The sequence below is a fragment of the Lolium rigidum genome, chromosome 2 (genome assembly GCF_022539505.1).
Source record: "Lolium rigidum isolate FL_2022 chromosome 2, APGP_CSIRO_Lrig_0.1, whole genome shotgun sequence".
Classification (NCBI taxonomy): domain Eukaryota; kingdom Viridiplantae; phylum Streptophyta; class Magnoliopsida; order Poales; family Poaceae; genus Lolium; species Lolium rigidum.
This window is the reverse complement of record NC_061509.1, coordinates 243078093-243087616: the sequence shown is the minus strand read 5'-3', so window position 1 is coordinate 243087616 and position 9524 is coordinate 243078093. Positions and strand designations below refer to the sequence as shown.

Genomic DNA, 9524 nt, shown 5'->3' with positions numbered 1-9524 from the left:
AGGTATATAGAGAGTGAAAGTGTCCTATGGAAGAGAGTGTTTGTTTCTAAATATAATACAAAAATTCCAAACATTTTGTCTTTTCATGATATACAACCACCCACATTTTGAAAAATATGTGATATGGCCTTCCAAAGCTGTCAAAATGGAATATAAATGGTAAGCAGGTAATGGTAAATCCATAAAATTTTGGGAGGATATCCGGTTTGGTAATTCTCATCTAGCAACCCAATTTTGGCAAATTTATTTTATATCTAATTGTTGAACGATAGAGAGGGAGAGAGATATGCGTAATATGATGGATATTGTATTGAGCCTCTCGGGTGAGTATATATAGTGGTACAGACTTGGAGGCTAAGATAGCTCTCCTAGAGATATGGTAGGCAGAGATTACAAATCCTAGACTACCTAATATACCTATACAAAATATATCTCTAACACTCCCCCGCAGTCGTAGCGGTAGTGACGTGAACAACAGTAGCGTCGCGGACGGTCAGACTGGAGAGAAGCCGAAGGTAGGAACCAACGGGCTGACACTCCCCCGCAGTCGTAGCGTAAGCGTCATGGACGATGTCGTGTTGCGGATGCTTGGACTGTAGAAGAAGCCGAGGTGCTCATGCGAGGTGATAGCCCTTTGTGCCGATGTCGAGGTAGCCGAGAGCATGGGTGTTGCAACCTTGGTTGAGGGAGCCGCGCGAGGGATTGCCGTGGTCGATGTCGTGGTCGGATGCCGGTGTCGATGTAGCCGCATGCGAGGTGGTGTGCGAGGAGAGTGACGGAGATGCGCCGAGGCAGTCGTGGAGATGGTCGATGCCGAAGTCGATGCAGTCTGAGCCGTCGAGGACGAGGTGCTGCCCTAGTTTTGCCAGAACTAGGCGCCCGTCGGGGACGAAGGCATACTCCGATTTTGCCAGAACCGAGTACGCAAAGACGAAGTTGATGAGCGAGGCGCCGGTCCGAGCTTGCCAGGCCCGGGGACGCGTCGGGGATGAATGCACGTACCGGTGTTGCCAGTACCGGGCGTGCGGGGGTAGGGAACATTAGAAAGTGCGCGTCATGTCGGAGTAGACTAGTATAGGAGGTCTCGATGACGGGTGTCGAAGTAGAGGAGCAGGTGGTGTAGTCGGGGAAGAGGCGAGTCTCGACGACAGGTGTCGGAGTAGAGAAGCAGGTAGCGTAGTCGGGGAAGAGGCGAGGACGCTGGCGGCAAAGCTGTAATGTACGAAGACGTAGAAGGCGACTAACCCAGCGGTGACCTGGGGTGGTCATGCTGGACGCCTAGACGGGCGTTGCGGTGGTCGGCGAGCCCAACTCGACCTGAAGTGGTTGGCGAGCTCAGCGGCGACCTGGGGTGGAGGCACGGCGGCGGTACACGAAGTAGGTGAGGAAGAACCCGGCGGCGTGACGAAGACCATGTGCGGACGGAGGCGACTGATACGTCCAAAACGTATCTACTTTTCTGAACACTTTTGCTATTGTTTTGCCTCTAATTTGTGTATTTTGGATACAACTAACACGGACTAACGCTGTTTTCAGCAGAATTGCCCTGGTGTCTCGTTTTTGTGCATCAACTTTCAGGAAAATCCCCGGAGTTTATTCCAATGGGCTGATACGTCTCCAACGTATCGATAATTTCTTATGTTCCATGCTTGTTTTATGATGATACACACATGTTTTATACATACTTTATGTCACATTTATGCATTTTCCGGCACTAACCTATTAACAAGATGTCGAAGAGCCGATTGCTTGTTTTCTCGCTGTTTTTGGTTTCAGAAATCCTAGTAAGGAAATATTCTCGGAATTGGACGAAATCAACGCCCAGGGGCTTATTTTTCCACGAAGCTTCCAGAAGACCGAAAGGGAAACGAAGTGGGGCGACGAGGCGCCGCCACACTAGGGCGGCGCGGCCCAAGGGGGGCCCGCGCGGCCCTAGCGTGTGGCCCCCTCGTCAGCCCTCCGACTCCGCCCTTCCGCCTACTTAAAGTCTTCGTCGCGAATACCCCAGTACCGAGAGCCATGATACGGAAAACCTTCCAGAGACGCCGCCGCCGGCAATCCCATCTCGGGGGATTCAGGAGATCGCCTCCGGCACCCTGCCGGAGAGGGGAATCATCTCCCGGAGGGCTCTTCATCGCCATGATCGCCTCCGGATCGATGTGTGAGTAGTTCATCCCTGGACTATGGGTCCATAGCAGTAGCTAGATGGTTGTCTTCTCCTCATTGTGCTATCATGTTAGATCTTGTGAGCTGCCTATCATGATCAAGATCATCTATTTGTAATGCTACATGTTGTGTTTGTTGGGATCCGATGAATATGGAATACTATGCTATGTTGATTATCAATCTATCATCTATGTATTGTTTATGATCTTGCATGCTCTCCGTTATTAGTAGAGGCTCTGGTCAAGTCGTTACTTGTAACTCCAAGAGGGAGTATTTATGCTCGATAGTGGGTTCATGCCTCCATTAAATCTGGGACAGTGACAGAAAGTTCTATGGTTGTGGATGTGCTATTGCCACTAGGGATAAAACATCAATGCTATGTCTAAGGATGTATTTGTTGATTACATTACGCACCATACTTAATGCAATTGTCTGTTGTTTGCAACTTAATACTGGAGGGGGTTCGGATGATAACCTGAAGGTGGACTTTTTAGGCATAGATGCATGCTGGATAGCGGTCTATGTACTTTGTCGTAATGCCCAACTAAATATCACACTACTCATCATAACATGTATGGGCATGGTCATGCCCTCTTTATTTGTCAATTGCCCAACTGTAATTTGTTCACCCAACATGCTATTTCTTATGGGAGAGACACCACTAGTGAACTGTGGACCCCGGTCCATTCTTTACATCGAATACAATCTATCGCAATACTCGTTCTACTCGTTTTCTCGCAAACATCATCATCCACACTATAATCTAATCCTTTGTTACAAGCAAGCCGGTGAGATTGACAACCTCACTGTCACGTTGGGGCAAAGTAATTTGGTTGTGTTGTGCAGGTTCCACATTGGCGCCGGAATCCCTGGTGTTGCGCCGCACTACACTTTGCCGCCATCAACCTTCAACGTGCTTCTTGGCTCCTACTGGTTCGATAAACCTTGGTTTCTTACTGAGGGAAAACTTGCCGCTGTACGCATCACACCTTCCTCTTTGGGTTCCCAACGGACGCGTGATGTACGCGTATCAAGAACTTTTTCTGGCGCCGTTGCCGGGGAGATCAAGACACGCTGCAAGGGGAGTCTCCACTTCCAATCTCTTTATTTTGTTTGTGTCTTGCTTATTTTATTTACTTCTTTGTTTGCTGCACTAAAACAAAATACAAAAAAATTAGTTACTTGCTTTACTTTATTTACTATCTTGTTTGCGTTCTCTATATTAAAAACACACAAAAATTAGTTACTTGCATTTACTTTATTTAGTTTGCTTTATTTACTATTGCTAAAATGAGCAATCCTGCAATTGCATCTTTTTGTTTCTTGTTTTTATTTCTCTAGTTAGGCATAATGGAAAACAACTGTGAGCTTTTTAATCTATTTCCCGAGTAAAGACATGGATTGTTTGATGCGGAAATTAAAAAACCTATGGAACCTTATTTGCATGATAGTAGCAATATTATTAGCATGAACCCTTTGAACAATATTATTGCTAATGCTATGGAAGAATTTAAGCTTGGGGAAGCTGGTTTTGATGAGCATGATATTTTTAGTCCCCCAAGCATGTAGGAGGAAATTTACTTTGATGATACTTTGCCTCCCAATTATGATGATAATAATGATAGTGGTATTTTGGTGCTACCTACTATGGAGGATAAAGTTTATTATGATTATACTATGCCTCCTATGTTTGATGATGAGAATAATAATGATAGCTACTTTGTTGAATTTGCTCCCACTACAATTAATAAGAATGACTATGCTTATGTTGGGAGTAGTAATTATTTTATGCATGAGACTCATGATAAGAATGCTTTATGTGATAGTTATATTGTTGAGTTTGTTCATGATGCTACTGGAAATTATTATGAGAGAGGAAAATATGGTTGTAGAAATTTGCATGTTACTAAAACACCTCTCTATATGCTGAAAATTTTGAAGTTACTCGTGTTTTATCTTCCTATGCTTGCCACTTTGTTCTTCATGAATTTGTTTATTTACAAGATTCCCTTTCATAGGAAGTGGGTTAGACTTAAAAGTGTTTCTCATTTGCTTTTGATGCTCTCTTTTTCTTCAACTCTTATTTCTTGCGAGTGCATCATTAAAATTACTGAGCCCATCTTAATGGCTATAAAGAAAGCACTTCTTGGGAGATAACCCATGTTTTTATTTTACTACAGCACTTTTGTTTTATATTTGAGTCTTGGAAGTTGTTACTACTGTAGCAAGCTCTCCTTATCTTTATTTTATTGCATTTTTGTGCCAAGTAAAGTCTTTGATAGTAGAGTTGATACTAGATTTGGATTGCTGCGCAGTAACAGATTTCTTACTGTCACGAATTTGAGTCGCCCCGTCTGTAGGTAACTCAGCAAAATATGCCAATTTACATGCGTGATCCTCAGATATGTACGCAACTTTCATTAAATTTGAGCATTTTCATCTGAGCAAGTTAGGTGCCCCAGAAAAATACGTCTTTACGTACTGTTCTGTTTTGACAGATTCTGCCTTTTATTTCGCATAGCACAAATGCCCGTGCGTTGCCACGGGAGAACAACAAATTTTACTCACTATGGAGACTCTCTTTCTTCTGTTTTTTCTCCTTTACATATATCATATCTTGCGGCCTCTTCTTTCACTTCACCTCTCTACCCACTTCACTTGTCCTTGGTTTAGCATTGCCATCTCCGCCCTCCTTTGGCTTTGTTGCTTTAAAAGTTTGCCATTGTTGCTTTAAATTTTTTCCATCTCATGTAACATGATGAAACATCAAATAGTGATGTCAAATTTTGTGACGTACTAACCAAATCTACATAGTTTAGTCTAGAGGGGCAACTCAATAGGCGTCTGCTTCACCTTAGTACATCATTAATAAAAGTGGGGAAAACGAGCGGCGTTAACTATATGATGAATAGGATAAATTTCTGGTAAACATCAACAAACTTAAAATCCCAAGTTGGTGGAATCTTTCATGATAACCAATTAAACAATACTACTCCCTCCATCACGTTTTAGGTGTTTTAGGTGTCGGAAGTCTAGTTGAAAACATTTTTTAAATATCCATCCTTCCTATTTCGAAAACGCGCCAATGGATCCCCGATCCCCGATCGATCTTAGTCTCGCGTCAGTGGAATCGCGCGCTTGGGATCCAGCTTTCCGCCGGCAGGCCTCCCGCGCTCGCACCCGCAGCTTCCCCGGCGCTCCTCGCAGCCTCGTTGGCCTCGCGGTGGAGCTCAGAGCCTCGCGCCGGCGGGCGACCTCTCGCCTCTTATCACGCCGCATGAGCTCACCTCTTGTTGCGGGCCCCCTGCTATGTCTTGAGCTGGTAGGTCTGCAACACTTGTTGATTTCACTTGATACTTCACCATAATCTGCAGCACGGGTTGATTTACGCATCAGTATAGCAGCACATGCTGAAGAGTTCAGAGTCTAATTTTGGAACTGAAGAACGTGTTAATTCTATCAAAATAAGAACACCTTGATTATCTTGCCCCCCACCTAGATCCTTTCAAAATAAGAACATGCCAGGTTATATGCCTCCTGAAAGGTTATGCATCTATGAAACATAACAACTACTCCCTACTCCCATTTGCAAGGATAAGTTCATACTACACTGCATTCCCATTTGCAAGTTAAGAGGGATTAGGATTCTTGTATTTTTGGAAAAAAGTGGTTTGCTGGCATTAGTTTACTACTGCAGCCGGTCGGATTATTGGGATCTCAAAAGAAAAGAAAGACATCACTGACATCAGGAAAGAAAGATCTCAGTATCTTTTATGATTAGAAAGAAGCAGTACCAATGGCAATGTAAGCAACTAATACTATTAGTCAGTATCTAATACTATTGGTCAGTATGTAGCTAAGTTTCAGATATGTGGACTTCGCTTGAAGTTATTGTCTCCCCTAACCGTGGCAGAGACAAATAGCATGTGGTATAATGTAGTGGTATCTCCAAAATGAAGTCAACTAACAGTAGATTTTACTCCCCTAGTCGTGGCAGAGACAAATAGCATGGAGTATTTGTAAGGAACAAATCTACCTGGCAGATGCAAAATGGAGTACAGTACTTGTTAGTTAGCTAATGCCATATATGCCATGTACACTTACCAAATTCCAGTTGCCAAAATGCATTTGGCCTTGTCTGACCAGTGACCATGGATACCAGGCTCGATTCCTTGCACATTCTTGATCCACCCAAGCATGGAGTACTAAATGGCCTCCTTTCTCTGTCAGCATGTGTTGCAAAGTGAGGATATTTAAGTATATAATATTATCCAGATCTTAATAGTGACAAAAATAAGGAGATCTCATAATTATACAATATGCAAAGTGAGGATTGTTTTGCACTTTTGCTGCTGTATATTCTGCCATATATCATCAATAACAGTGCAAGCTAGCCTTAGAACAACATTACATCACCTGCACAACGGTACATCATCTTTGGGCCATTCCGTTTTAACAATACAGTCTAAATAATCCGACACGGTAACACATAGAAGAATGTTTACCTCATCTCTCATGCCCTCGACGGCACCTCTGCTATTTCCTAAAACCTCGTCCAGCCCTCCTAGTATAATTCTGAAAGCATGAATCTACATAAAGGAACACCAATTTAAGCGATCAATCTAAATATACCTCGAATCCATTACATTTGCCACAGGTAAAATGTCAAAGGAAAATTAAAGAACCTATGAGCAGATAAGCATCAGAACAAAAAAACTAATATGGTCGCTACGGTCTTAGCATATAATGCTTGTATTAGATAAGCATACATGCATTACTTTGTCTCACTAATAAACCAAAAAGAAACATGACTGTATGAGGTAGTATAGAATAGTTAAATGGTGCAACAATAGATGTGCAACAACTGCATATTCATTTGAAAAAATAAATACATAATACAACAAGTTTGAGCATCCACGTGACAAGGGAACTGAAGTTCTCATATGTACAACAACTTTGCTTTATAATTCTGATATACATGCCAAGCACAAACTTGTTGAGTAGTATTTGGCCAGGCTGCAGCCATTGCACTACTCAACTGAATAGATTGATCTATTAAAGCTACCGCTGGCTGTTTCCATGCATGGCGATCTTAAAACTCTCTAACAGCCACTTAAACGACTCAAATGATTCATCATAGAGAAAAGCTGCACCAAAAATAATTGTTTGCCTGTGATGATTCACGCCAAGGAACAATGTCAATGGCCTGCCATATCCATTTATCTTGTATGTTGTGTCTAGACAGAGCACATCGCTGAAGTAGTTGAAGTCATTTCTAGACTTTGGATCTACCAAAACAAGTTAGTTAGCTTGTCATCCTCATCAATCTGCACGGTATAAAAGAACGAGGGGTTATCCATTTGCATAGTCTGCAAATATTTCAATATGGCTCCACCATCGCCAGGTTGCATCGTCTTCATGCGCTTTGAATGGAGATAATTCTTATAATCTGCTAGGAGGAGGGAAATATTTCGAAGGAAACCAACTTGTCTCACAACAAGATCACCGGTTGCTTTTGTAGTTGGTGTCACTACGGAATCATCCGACGGTTATGTTTCCCAGCATCGAAGTTCCATCAATATCCTCTGTGACCTTAGTATATGCATCGTCGAAGGAGGGTTAGCTGATGATTGTGCTCTGCTTTAAAATCAGTGAGTCCATATTTACACTCTAGTGTGACTTTAATAATCAACCGTGCTGGACAGCCAATTCTTATATCTAACCTTGGCTTCTTGGCTTCCAATGAAGTCTCATCCCTGTTGTAACCCTCTCTTGAGCACACAAAAGTCCTTACTTTGGTAATATTTTCAGTAGATTTATGCGATGTGCTTTTTCGAACACTAAAACCAAAATGCCCAACATATTTATTGTAGAATTCATATGATATTTCCTCTCAAATTCCATGTCCACCTCAGGAACCAACTTAGCAAGCGAAGCCTCATCTATAGGTGATTCAGTTTCTATCATTCTTCTCATTTTCCCCTGTAGAACCAAACATAAATAATTTCAGTAACAAGAAAAAGGAGGCACATTTAATTGTACCAGACCTTAACCAGTACCACAATCATAAGATGAAAACAGTAAACGGATCTACATGCTTGGGCCACAAAGTAAAATTCAACTCTGAAAAGATCTATTTTTTGATGGTATAGGTACTTGCGCAACTTGAAAAAATTCATCACAACTAACTGGAATTAAAAACATTGCGAAGGTGAGGAGTAAAAGATGTTATTACAGATGGCAAACGATCCATGTCATATACAGTAAGGTAAAAGTAAATTGGTGTGTATCTGTGCTACATGATATTGTCCCCCATACTTTATCCAAGTACTGCAAGATCCTAAGAAAGGAATCCTCTAATGTCATTATCCCTGATGAAGATGGCTAGTGCACCGGCGTATCCTCACCATTGCCTCTCCGAACAGTCTGTTTAGTTTCACTAAAAGGTAAGGGAAAAATCATTTGATAATAACATGCAAGTATCTAACGACATTGACCTACAAGTGCTTCATAGCTGTAGAGAAGGCAGTAGAGAGATAATGTAAAGCTCAATTACTGTCTAGTTTCTACAGACAACGTGCGAAGTACCATCATGGTATGTTAATATGATAATGTGCCAGAAAACGAAATTATCTTCCATCCGATTTGTAGCTATATTCAAAATCAGCACAAGAACTTGAAGTTTGGCGTGTTAAAAAGCGGTGCTTGAACCTCGGTGTGTCACAATCAACTTTGTCAATTCACAGATTTTAAAACAGGTGTACACGTACAGATTGGTGATTACAACTTCTTCCATCACGAAGCAAAATTTGAAATTAATCTAGCACAGATCAGGAACATCACCATAACAGCATAACTAATCTGTTGGTCTCCGTTCCAAGAAATTTTCCGTCTCTCTGGTTCCATGGTTCGGAACTTACCTCCAGACTGCCGGGTGATGAATACAATGGAGGCGGTCGGCAGCGAAGTCCTGCTTGAGAAGGAAGGGCGGGCTGAGGTGAGTACCGTGGGGACGAGCTTCCATAACCTCGAGGTACCGCGCGCCCTGCATCTCACACCACCGTGCAGAACCTCGTGTGTGCTGAACCAACTCGCCACCGGTAGCGCCCCTACCGGCAAGACGGGGGTTCCTTCACTCTAGCCGAAGGAGGTACGCGGTGCTGCCTGCCAGAGATGGACCGACAAAGAAACGATAACCTAGATGTGATGCGATTTTGTTCGTTGTTTGGTCTTGAGGGGAGGAGAAAGAAACGAGTCTGTGAAATTGGGCCAGGCCCATAAGGGCCGACGAAATTGACGAAGCGGGACGACGAGAATGGGAGGTACGCGCGTGCGGAACGGGTTTGACGACGAAGGGT

At 42.8% G+C, this 9524-nt stretch overlaps 1 pseudogene; it reads right to left on the bottom strand.

Annotated features, from left to right (window-relative positions):
- Positions 1–5396: 5396 nt before the first annotated feature.
- LOC124690716 lies at positions 5397–9217 on the bottom strand (annotated as a pseudogene).
- Between the last annotated feature and the right edge of the window lie 307 nt (positions 9218–9524).